Here is a 13,439-nt window from a genome sequence, read left to right as displayed (position 1 = left end):
TATAACCCTGCCACGCAGAGCGGAGTAGCGCATGTGTAGATGCTAAATAAGTAGCCTAGGCCCTTCTTTTATTGTACATGTGGTCTTTGGTCCTTGCAAACTTTACAGCAACCTGTGTGTGATGATTTGTGTTCGTCCTCAGTGTTTCCCTCTACTGTAGTGCAGCGTAACATAGTGAACGGAACATGTACACAAAGGTCCACACAGCATCGTACCTATGGTGCATCAGTAAAACATGATAATTTTTTCTTCCTTAGAGAGGGATTGAATGCATACAATTAGCACCTAGTTAAAGCTTGTGGCAACTTCTTATAGAACACAAACTGACCCTGAATCATTTCCTCTATTATTAACAATCCATGTAGGCATAGACCTTGTCCTTGATGTATGAGGCATCATCGTTTTTTACTCCATGGATCAACTATATTGATTGGTGAGGGACACGATGGAATTTAGTTTTATTTCTTTTTTTTTTTTGGTCCAATTACGTGTGTTGCAAATTTGATTGTATATTTATCTTTACTGAAGTGATATAATCGTCACCAACTGGAACAATTTGATGTCGATTTGTTGCAGTTCTAGCCCCCTCCCCCAACATCCCATTGACCAGCTTCTCTATATTCTCTTCGCGAAACATTCGGCTTTTAGCGCGGCGATTGAGCCATTTGTTGTATGGAGCTACCTCCATGTTTGTTGCTTCACGTCACGGTGAAAACATATGACTGAAGTTCAGATTTTTTTACTGCTATACTGTACAATATATTTTACGTTTCAATGTAGAAAAATGTTCAGTTAAATGTATGTCACACAATTTCTGTATCGTTTGCTGTCTTGTAGCGTCTGATCTAAATCCACCCCTATGTCAAAACCCCCTGAGAAGGAACACTGCACAGCGTCTCAATGCAACTTTTTAGTAGTGTAACAGCTTTTTGTAGTTTAAAACATACACAGTAGAGGGGACTTCTCACTATACTGTCTATGTTTAGAACTAATGTTATATAGGCAACATGATATCTGACCATTACATAGGCCTAAGGGTAATTACAAATGCTCAGAACAGCCATTTTATCCAATCACAAACGCGCTTCGTGAAAGGTGTCACATTAATTGGGCTGATCTAACATTTGTAGTTAAATATCGAGAACAATAGTATTATGCATATGCTATAATCCCAAGCTGGCCAGTTTCTGTGTAGGGAAAAGTTGGAATGGTCATGACCAAGTCAATGATATAACACGAATGCTGTAATGTATGTTTATATTTTTTTATATTTTTCAATCTGGGCGGATGAAAGTTTACAGTGACAGAGAATGCTGGATGGAACCTGTGGAGACAGCCTCGTTTAGAAAATAAATGCCGAAAGGGCTCTACAAAAGGAGCTCAGCAGGATAAATGATCGATGCCACCGCAAGACATAGGCACTCAAAATGAAGTACAATGAGGTTGTTGACAGCAACATGGCGAAGCGAAAGTACTACATTGTTCATTTCAGCTATTTAGTTACAATGCTGTATGCTGTATGCTTAGCAAGAAACACCTTTTGAACTCGAGAGGGTGCATTAATCCAGCTTAAACCAAAACAAAGACTTATTTTTGTGTGTGTGGACACAAGCGGACTAAAACTATTAATTCCTGTCTTTGCAAATCACAGATAGTCACAGAAACGTTTCCAATATTTCCCTGTCGGAATGTAGTATTAATTACAGTATATAAACGGCAAGCGAGGGTATTTGTTTGAGGATATAAGACCTCTGGGATGAAAATAAGCATATTTAGTCGAAATAATTTCCTCGCTTTGTTCGGTGATTATTCTTCGACAAATATGCCCAAGCTCATTGTTTATAACCTCATAACATGCTAATTGTAAGTTAAATACAGTGGACAATGTCGTCATTTAGCCTTTAGGACCAAAGACTGAACAAGCGTTCAGGAGCCCAGCCTCAACGCAATTATACTCTAAAAAGAACGTTTAAGAACCCATCGATATCGCTATTACACATCGAACTTGTTAACATTTTTCCTTGGAAAAAACGCTCAAAAACGTTAACAATTATGTTTTTGTTACATTGCTGTCACTGATTATACAAACTCTTCATTTGTTGGGTCGTCGAGCTGCAGAAAACTAAAATTTAACAATCAAAATCATTCTAAGCCGTACACTTTTTCGACATTATGGCGCGTTGAATTCTGAGCTGGAGTTCGAAATTTGTGTGAGGTCAATTTTTTTTCCCATACAGTTAACACAAGGATTTCGATCATGTTGAATTTCTAGTGTTGGTAAATATGCTGTAATTTTGTTTTTCTGATACCAAATTTTGCGATTATACTCAGCTTTTTATCCCAATGGGAATGGTGTACGCCTTTCTTACAAAATGTTCGATCAAAGGTTCAGGGCTTTCAATTTCTTGGCGCGTACTACCTTATTTTTAACTGTTACAACCGCGATGGAGTCGGAAAATACCAGGAAATTGACCGTGCATTACGGTAGCTGAAACATTCGATGCATATGGCTGCGGATCACTCGTCAAAACTGCGTAGTCCAAAGCGTTAGGATATACTCTGACAGAAGACATATTATTAAGTGTTGTCTATTTCAATATATCAGCTATATAAAGAATGGTGATTTTTGTTATATAGACTCGAAGGTGGTAGCTCTTCATTACTGTTCCTTTTGTGTCAAGCAAATTAGCTGAAATGTAGTCGCTCTTTGGTAAATGAGCTAATAGCTCGACTTGAAAGGCTAGGCTTGAAACAATGTAAGAGCTGCCTCTGACAAAATTAACGAATGGGTGACAGTATTTCTATGCTACGTGGAGAAAATCGAAAACCCTTTTATTTTTTCTCATTGCCTTCTTTTATATTTTGTCATTACCTTTCTACTCTCCTCCCCGTAACCTGTAACCGTTACTTTACATAATCACACATATTAAGAAGCAATGATGTTCTTACAAGTAATATCATTTACACAAAATGGAGATTTTCCTATCGAAAACATTCCTTCAATTACTGTTTAGTTTCGACATTAGAACATTCCACGCAGTACAACAGTTAACTATATAATAACTCTTGTTAACTTACACGGTTTTTTTATTCGGTAACACTAAAAGAAAAGTCATTAAAACATAGTCGCAAAACCGTTCGTATTGTTTCATAACAAATACGGAAGGTTCTTTCAAAGCGAAGAGACTAATTTTAATATGTTATGTGACACTCATGAGGTAACCGTTTTCTGAACGAAAATATTTTTTGGAGTTTTATGGTTCATGGTATCAGGAGAGGCAAATAGGCAGTTATAACCTTGCATTAATATGGGCTTAAATTTACGTTTTGAATACGTATAAAATACAATGTAAAAGGTTCATGTCAAAACTTACCAGCAAAAGCGTTGCAAACAGTACTATGAACTGCTTATTCATGGTCGCCACTGAATGGACACGATCTTAGTATCGATTTAAAATGAACTATAAGACAATCATCTTTACACGGCATGGTAATAAGCTATCTCACTCATAAAATTTGCCTAATTATTAGTAATAGGTACACGATGATAAAAAACTCACTTTCAATGTCCATGCATTATTTAACAAGACATGGAAAACACTTGATGACACAAATAGGTGCACTTACATTTTAAAGAGCCGAAGTAATCATCTTTCCCCGTGTACATATTTTTAATGCCCATGCATAATGTAACGAAAAATGGAAATACTTGACAACATATGTAGGTCTACTTAAATTTTAAAGAGCCGAAGAAATCATCTCACCCCTTCTCCCCGCCCGCGTGTGTGTGTAATTCACGATTTGATTTAACAACTTAATTCCAGATTTCGCCAGTTTACATCCAGAACAAGGTCAGGTACTTCACGAAATTATGCCATAAATTCCAGAATGCTCATCTGCTACACTCAACGGGAAAATCAAAATTCTAGCGCCAATGACAACGTAGTGACAGCTTTATCAACGTAGTCGTTTTTTTTAGGAATCGATAGCAATGACGGCTACGTAGACAGACAAACATAATATTTCGTACATACAATGCACCTTGTTGTCTATTTAGCAGTCACGATACTGGTGACTGTCTCTTTATGATATTTTGTGTGCTATAGTACCATATGCATATGATTTGAGCTTGAAAAATAAATACGCACATAAACTCGGAAACGTGTTTGTTTTGATTTTACACTTTCACTTGGGGTCCCAAAGAGAAAAGAACCCAGTTACAAAGGTTTGAGCAGGCGGACTTAGCCGGAAACCGTTCCTATCGCCTCAAAATCAACACACATGGCTTTTTAACCGCGAAGAGACTTATTTTAATATGTGATGTGATATAAGGAGATGCAAAAATTCACTAACTGTAGCTATAACCTTGCATTCATATGATCGTAATGTATATTTTTAATATTTGAACATACATTATAATAATACCAAATAATATTAAATCTTACCTGCAAAAGCGTTGCACTCAGTATCACAAGCTGTTTTTTCATCGTGGCCACTGAACGGACATGATCTATGATAGCAGTTAAACTGCAATTTTGAAATGAATGAGTTTTCTAAATGTTTCTATCAGATATCCGTTATGAATCAATGGCTCCGTAACTATGCAACCAATCGTCTTTACATCGCCTAGTAATTAGCTATGTCTCTCTTTAAAGTTTTCTTAATTATTAATGACAGGTAAGCATTGATAGCAAACTCATTTTTTGAATAACCATTTTTAATGAAACGACAGATGGGGAATCCTTTGTGACATATGTAGATTTCGCATGGAAGATACTTAGCTATAGACTCTACCTTTTATCAACCAAATCTAGCACCAAGGTTATGTATGTCGAAAGGTGATCGAATGCTTTTCTTTTTCCGCCATTGGAAGAATGACACCAGTACTACTGACCGAAAATCCGACAATTTAACATGTGACTTTAGTAGCATCTTCCAGTAAAATGATTATATTACTACGGAAAATAATACTACAACAATAAAAATAAATAAAAAAATGAAGAACTGATGGTAAACGTGACCTATTTGTTTATCTAATTAACATAATTGTAAACCAGGCTGTGACAACTGCTGAAATTATGAGTGTAGATGAACAGAGTAGAGTAGATGTTGATTTCATGGATGAAGGAACGTGACATCTATTCGCCAGTCGCTAGCAGAAGTATAGATAAGTTTCGTTCCTGTTGGTAATTGTTGTAGAAATACACAACAAATCTAACACTTTTGTAGCTAAAATATCAACGAGCACCAAATACATAAGTGAGCCACACTGGCGACTACGTAGTTAATTTAGCACATGAGTGAAAACTGTTTATCGGACTCATTATAAAAAATGAATGCGATGATTTTGGACTAGTTTGAGCGTAGAGTTGATACAAAAAAACGAGTTGCATAGGTGGACAAACGGTGGTTAGAAGTGGATGTGTGTGCAACAAATTTGATTTTGAAATGTTGATACAACATACATGACAGTCTATGAGGAAACTAGGAATAATTTTTTCCACTTCAAAAATAGCTAAATGTTTGTATTTATTGACATTTGATAATTCATTTCAAAGTTCTTGATTAGACTATGGTCGTTAGAAGTTTCTATGTTTGCAAGAAACTGGATCTTGGAATTTCTCCGCAATGTTGATTCACTATACATGGAAGTCTATGAGGAAACTTTGAATAACTTTTTCCTATTCATAACTATCTAAATCTGTGTATTTATTATGTTTCATAATTCATTTCAAAGTTCTGGACTAGACTAGGGTGGGTACAAGTTGATATGTGAGCAAGAAATTTGATTTTGGAGTTTAATCGAAATGTCCACTATACAATGAAGTTTATGAGAAAAATTTGAATAATTCTTATACAATACGAAACTAGCTAAATCTGTGATTTTATAGGTGTTTGACAATTGACACAAATGCCCTTGGTTCAAATAGGGTGTGTGAAAGTTCAGATGTGGAAAACATATATGGTGTTGAAATTTCACCTAAGTATTATTTCACTCTTCATTCTAGTCTTCAGGGAACTATTAAATATTTTCCCTGACAAAACTTGTTATACCTCTAATATGTAAGTAATACACTGCAAGTTTTTCTGGTTTGCCAGCCAGCTAAATTCAAGCCAAAAATAAACCGGCTTGTTTGTCAGTAAACGGATTGTTTCGAGTTGTGAATTTTGGCTTATATTTGGCTTTCTTGCATGCCAAGTCTGGTTTCTGTGCATGCCAGTTTTGTTTTTGATACGGTATATATACACGCCAAGCAAAGATCACTTCAGCTTGCCAGTAAGCCAGTTAGTACTGGACAATGGTTTACAGGCAATCCACTCTTATATGAACTAGGCTTGCTAGCAAGCCATGTTTAAGATACTGTGGCTTGCCCATATACCAGATAATGCTGAACAGCGGCTTATTTGTAAACCAATACCACACATCTCTGGCTCAACAGTAAGCCAATTCTGGTTCCATCTGGTTTGAAGATAAGCCAATATTACTGCAATGTGGCTTACCAACAAACCAATTTCTGACTAATTCTGGTTTACAAGCAAGCCACTATACGGATTCCTCTGGTTTACCAACAAGCCATTACAAGCTGGCTTGCAGACATGCCACTCTAGGGCTTTTGTATGGCTTGCTGACAAACCAGTTCAATATTAGCCATATTGCCGGGGGTGGGGGTGGGGAGGGGAGGGGAGGGATAATTATTTCTGACCATCCTTCAAATTCAAATTGGATGTCTTCAAATTTTGTAGACACAGAGGAGGATTATCATCCCATGGAATGGCCTATTGGGTCCTCTATGTGATGGAGCTACACAAAGCAGGACTGTAAAATATCTGAAACACAAACAACAGCTGAAATAGTTAGAAATCCTGCATGCAAGCTACATTAAAAAACAACAATCATCAAAATTAATTTCACATTAACATTTATTGCAATTTACAAGAAATGAAACAGCAATTGTTGCAACATAATTAAATCTAATACTTACATGGGTATACTCACTGAAAATGATATTCTTATGAACGCCTTGATGTTATAAAGTTTACCTCATGCATCTGATGCAAAATTGCTAGCTGTTTCACCAGGAAATCCCCTGTGCCATACAGACCACTCATAATTGTCAGCACATTTAGTTCACATCCCAGCTTTGTCAAGCCAGAAGTACTCTTCAAATTGACAAGTTCCTTTCAGACATCTGATGTAATTAAACTTTGAAACCCTAGATAACTGAGCAAACCCAGCATAACATTGTAACATAACATTTGGCCAGAGGTCTATATATCTTTCTTTCATGAATTTGACTTTGTTTGTGTACCGTCTATTTACTGTCTGTTCTGTGCTGTTTTGTGTCTATGTTTACAACTATTGTCTTACAAATTTTGGCCTAGTGTTATTGGATTATGGATTGGTATGATTGCGATTATTGTCTCTTTCCATGCTGCAGAGTAGTACACCTTCAAGAAACAACACAAACTGCTTGCTCCTTCATAGACGAGCATACCTAGACAGGGCTGCTGCTTTGCATCTCTTCTCAGAGTTTTCCAGTATCCTGGAATATAAAAGATGTAAACATTTAAAATTTGAGGCACAAGATTAGATCATGCTAAAACACTCAGTGCCAAGCTACTAGTACAATGAGGGCAAGGCCTATCTACTGGTATATTTAGGGAATTTGTACAATATTGGAATGTTCATTGGTAGCATTCTAAATTACAGTCATGTTCTTAAACACATATTTGACTGCAGGTACACTATTATCAAGTCTTTCTTGTTGCACCAATAATCTGATATGACTACTCAGGGTAAAGTCTCTTAGCATGAAAAAGATAGCTCTTACAAGTTATTGTCATTGTCATAGGCCTTGCTGAATCACTGCACTGGCAAAAAATGTGTAAAACTATGGTTTGACTGTCATGATAATGAATTTCAAATCCAGAATATCAAAATGAATATATTACAAGGCAAGATATATTAGAGTCACTGTGCAATGTGCTTTTGAGACTTGCAAAGAAGTTGGAAAGACTTTGAGAAGGCATTTTATCACTCTGGCTATGCAACAGCCATCATAGTGAAAATACTCATGACGTAATGACCGTGTCACCACTTGTCTTCGACTCGTGGTGACACGGTCATTACGTCACTTGTATTTTCCTTCGCTGAACGAAGAAAAATATTAGGGAATAATATCTAATTATCTTGAAACAAATTGACAAATGCAGATTTGACATGGCCATGTCCTTGTACAACATCCTAGCACAGCTTTGACGAGCACTCTGTGTACCACCCATGTACCTGACAACACTAGCTGGGGTAATTTTATACACATCCCTGATATAGGAATGTGTGCTGTAGGTATGTGACGTGCCTAGCACTATATGCATGTACCAGAAGAGTTGTTCACCTCCCTGTACTAGGACCTGTGTTCAGCATTTGAGGCACAGTGATGAACACATCCACATACCAGCTTGCCCTGTTGAAATTTTCAGCCCCTTTTTACCCTGGTCATATAAAAGCTTACCTCCCTGTACCAGCCTTATTGTTAACACACAATGCAATTGTGCCTATGCAGACATTCATGTACCAGTTATGTTGGAATTTCCCTATTACAGAACTGTATTGCTTCTACAAGGTTGATTTCGAAGCAAATTTTCAAGCTCATTTTTTCAAACCCATGTTACATGTACTATTTGCAAAACTATTGTACAGGACTGTTAACACACTAGGTACATGGATGTGAAATACAGCTGTGCTACTTATTTTTCTGACTATACTATACTGAGGATATTATTTAATAGCTGGTAGTCTCTGTAGCTTCTCAGAGCTGGTACAGGTATGTGCACATCCCTGAACCAGCCCTCAGAATGTAACAGGGCTGTGAGAGATTTCCAGTGTAGGGTTACACGGATTTTGTTGTACTGAATCAGACAGAAATTATAAATCCAGCATGATGAAAACTCCATCAGCTGTAGCCATTGGCAATTTCCAAGTAGTTTTGTTGTGTGTATATACTGCAGTTTCTTGTTCTACTTCTTAAGGCATGATGAATGTCTAACATACATTATCAATCCAGTTCATCTGTGTATAGCATGGTTATTGTTAAAAATCTAATTTCAGTCTGGAATAGAATTCATTTGTCAACAATACAATGGTTGTTAAGCATGTACACAGTACATTGTCAAGCAGAACACTGGTATTCAAGAGACTGTTATATAGCTATCAAAACTGCAGTTTGTACACACAACAATGAAGATTGAAAATTGCTAAAACTTACAGCTAATGTCAGAGCAAACTAGTCAAGGCACATTATGTGCCTTGACTAGTTTGTACTGAATCACAGTAACAAATTTTTTCAACAAGCAATACTTACATCACAATTGTTACCATTTTTCCAACTGCAGTTTTTCCACCAAAGACACTCTTGGGAACCAAAAATGTTTGATGCCTGTTTAAAAATAAGGGAAATGGCAAATTATGTTTTGATACAACAGACTAAGATTCAATATCATAAACTAGGTGCAAGCAAGTGGCTCCCCTCTTATGATTGATTATAACAATAAAAAGTTTAAACATGTCTGTCTGTTGTGTGACCACGACAAAGATAATATGTCACAGATGTGTACATTGTAATAACAGCTGAAATTTAAACAAAACCCAAAGTGTTAGTGTAATATGCGGAAATATGAGGAACATTCATGCCTGATTTAATTATTATCACTGCACATAACAATACTTGATCACCTTTTATATATCCGTTCTTTGAATTCCATATCTGAGGGCAGTCTTCATTCTGCTTACACATTGTACTCAGAGAATCCATTGTTAATTTGTGGAGCTGAAGGCATTTTCTGTATCTAGTATATTATGTCCTGGACAATCTGTTGAAAAAGAAACAAATAATTATCTATTACCGGTAAGTGGAAGTCAAAAGTCACATTTGTACAGGAAGTTATTTGCTGAAAATGAATCACTTTAATATTTACTTGTCGTGAGTGACAAGATGGCTCACAAAATTTGTGTAAGCAATGTTGAAGGACCTAAGTTCAAATCATGCTGTGGAAATATAAATTTGCCTTGAATAACAGACTCAACCATTACATCTTTTTGGCCAAAGGATTTGTGAGGTATATGTCTGTATTAAATCATCTAAGTTGCCAGTTTGAGGTTATTATCAACATAAACAAGAAATATCATCCATGAGACAGTCTATGTTGTTATTGAAAGAATGGCATGAGGATATCTGCAAATAAGCTGTGGCAGTCAGTTTGCCTGAAATCACACAGAAAGGTAGCGTGAAACAAATGTGCAGTTTTACTACATTTTCTGGTAAAATGGGCATCTCTTTACTGTGGCGATAGCTCTTGTTGCAGCTATTTGTTGGTGTCTCCGTCCTATACACAATAATGACAAAGGGTTATTAAATGCAATTTTCCTGTGAACTGATGGATGACAAATTTTAAATGATTGCCATCTTTCCGTTCAGGATGGACAATGGCAAGGGGTTATTAAATGTACAGCGGACTACGGACGACGTACACCATGATCCACCTCTCAGAATAACCCTGCGTACAGTGTGTTCCCGGCGTTATAACTTACAGTTACACGGCCTCCGCCACAGCCCTGCAACGGTTTATGGAGATAACTGGGGTCTCTGCGGTCCGGATGAGGACCGCAACGAAAACGCGGTCTGCTTGGCCAAAATTCAGCTCTATCGGGGCAAAATCCTTTCCCAGCCTACCTTTACCTCCTTACCGACCCAAGGAAAGATGCGATTAACTTCTAACATCCAAAACCGCTCGTTTTCTGAACCATAACGTACTCGACAAGTTGTTTACCCACGGGGATCGCCATTTTGAATCTCGCCGCAACAACCCCAGTTATCTCCATAGACCGTTGCACGGCTAGCTAGTGGTGGAGGCCGTATAACGCCGGGAACACACAGACCTGTACTCAGGGCTACTCTTAGAAAAGCTCCTCGTCGCTGACCAGCTGACACAGTGGAAACGCATTTGATTATTCACCGTGCACGGACGATTTCGGGGAAACACATTCATTCGCCGTGGTGAAAAGCCATACAAACACGATAACATACAAAATGGACAAACACACATCAGTTCAGCCAGATGAAATGAAATTGAAGGCTAATTTGTTACATCCTTGGCAATGATCATTAATGAGCAGTGCTATCAATTTTCGCTGGTGCACCCGTCCATGGTCATGATGGTGTAGCGGTATGTCAAAGAAATTTTCAGTTTTTCCAACAATACTCAAACGCATGTATGTTACTTAAAAATGGTTCAAGCTAACCGATATGCTTTGAGGAAAAAACAAGCCCGGTTTAAATCAATGACTTTGCAATCTTCTACGGAATATGCAAAAACAAGCTTACGTTGATTTGTGGCATGCATTCCAAGACGTCGGTTGCAACTTGCATCATGACCCGTGTATATGTGGTGGCGAATAGCTATCGTTGAGGTACATAACCAGTTCTTGCTTGCGAAGTAATTCTTCATCGCTGACGGAAGCCATTACTGTCGACTTGTGCCGGAGTACGGAATCGTAAGCGCTGATACGATCGTCAATAACGCCTCGGCATGCTCGGCTACGGTGCGAAGGCCAGTGGAATTCAGAATTTTCGCGCCCAGCACAGCAGTATTAATACGCAACTGACTAAAGTGAAGGATGGGGATTCCAGTAGCCAGCGGTCCCTTTAAGATTACGATTAACCAACAAGTACTATAATTCTTACATGTGTCACGGAGATATAATATCTATACCGAAGTTTAAACATTGGCTTGGTGATCATTGTGTAAAATTGAACTATTTTAAAGTGTAATGTTACAAAGGGTGAAACGACGGTCAAAGGTTAAGGACTTCCTCCTTGTACGCTGTTTTGGTAATTTGAACGACCGTCTCAATATCAGTTGCGTTTGCTATGGCTTGTGTATATTTTTGGCGCATTCAGGGGCATAGAACATCCATTTCAAACATGTCCTTATTAATAAAATGCGTCGGACTTATCCCAGGATCAAGGCTGTGGCCTGGCAAAAATTAAGGATATGCCTACAATCCGAGCCTACAGAGAATAGCATTATTCGCGATTTCAATACTACAGCACGCGCGCATTCGGCCAAAGTTTGTTGTTGGATGCGTGACTCACGGTTGTGGTAGCTTAAGTCTGAGCCATTAATTATTGTGGTTTTTACTTTCGTCGTTGTCTTGGGAAATGTTGACAATCCGACGTATAGGCCCTACATTTATTTTTGCATGTTAGGCCTAATGAAAGAAAAATGACGTCATTTGAGATCAACGTTTTTTATTGTCAATTAATTCCTTCAATTTGTTTTGATATTTATGTGCCCACAGACTTCAAGCAAGTCCATGTCTTTTGTTCAATTGAAAACTTCACAAAATTGTATCGCCCAAAATTAAAGCTAATCAATCTGTTGCACTGAATGCGCATGGTCCTCCCTATCGTGTGAAAGGCCTGTCAAATCGTGACGTGATGTCAAACATTCTGGTTTAGAAATTAACCAGTGACTGATGATGACAATGGCTTGAAAACAGACCGATTAATTTCTTAAAGTTGAATGGTTTAAACTCAAACCATGCCCACAAAGTTGCCACTTGTGGTTGGCTTAAAGATGAGCCAATGAATTTGTCGGTATATAAACAAACCAACGATGCCAGTGGCTCAAATTTAAACCGATGAATTATATTGTCACTGGCTTAAAAAGAAGCCATTCGGCTTAAATTTATACCATGACGGGCTTGATAATAAGCCACCAATGCATTGGTATGAATACACGCCATCCATACTCTGTGTGGTGGCGTGACTTCAAACCATAAAAACCTTAGTGGATTTCGGGCAAACCGAAATATTTCAAACATATACACACTGGTTCACCCGCAAGCCACCTACAAACCAAGTGGTTATATTTCAAGCCAGAAGAATTTGCAGTGTAGGAATCGTTAATTGCCTTAAGTGAGCCCGATTTACAAGAAGACGAGCCTCAAGGTTGCCAAGGCAAGATATTCATTTGACAGATGACTATACTTTTATCCCGATTTACAGTTAAATGACTTCAGAAAATGAAATCATGCGTCGAATCATATTTATTTCCCAGAATATTTTTGAACACTTAAACTGCTTGTTGATGGGAAGGATACTAATGAAAATAAAGTGCCCCCCCCCCTGTGCTGTTTGCCCCTATGCATTTTTCTAATTTTTGGTGACGCCCAGAATTTCGCCGGCCCATCCCGGGCGGCAATAACTGAACGCTCCCTTAAATTGACGCACTTTAATCAGGAAGCGTCTCTAAAGTTAGACTGACCATATACCTGTTAGATGGTTATAATCTACACGAAAATTTGGTGAGTATGAACGACGAAAATTGCAGTAAATTGAAAAGTAACACAGCACCGGAGGGGAAAGGGCGCAGAGTCT

The 13,439-nt window shown here is 37.8% G+C and overlaps 1 long non-coding RNA gene across 2 annotated transcripts; it reads right to left on the bottom strand.

The window, feature by feature from the left end:
- Positions 1-6,910: 6,910 nt before the first annotated feature.
- LOC139152697 (uncharacterized) lies at positions 6,911-11,648 on the bottom strand. 2 transcript variants are annotated; one of them, XR_011556689.1, is made up of 5 exons: positions 11,382-11,648; positions 10,311-10,383; positions 9,734-9,870; positions 9,363-9,437; positions 6,999-7,544 (listed from the first exon to the last, which is right to left on the bottom strand). It is a non-coding gene; the product is annotated as an uncharacterized lncRNA (long non-coding RNA). The 2 variants fall into 2 exon arrangements; XR_011556688.1 differs by having other exon boundaries at positions 6,911-7,544; positions 9,363-9,870.
- Between the last annotated feature and the right edge of the window lie 1,791 nt (positions 11,649-13,439).

Source organism: Ptychodera flava, chromosome 2 (genome assembly GCF_041260155.1).
Source record: "Ptychodera flava strain L36383 chromosome 2, AS_Pfla_20210202, whole genome shotgun sequence".
Classification (NCBI taxonomy): Eukaryota; Metazoa; Hemichordata; class Enteropneusta; family Ptychoderidae; genus Ptychodera; species Ptychodera flava.
The sequence above is the reverse complement of the archived record's forward strand: the minus strand, read 5'-3'. Positions and strand labels throughout refer to the sequence as shown.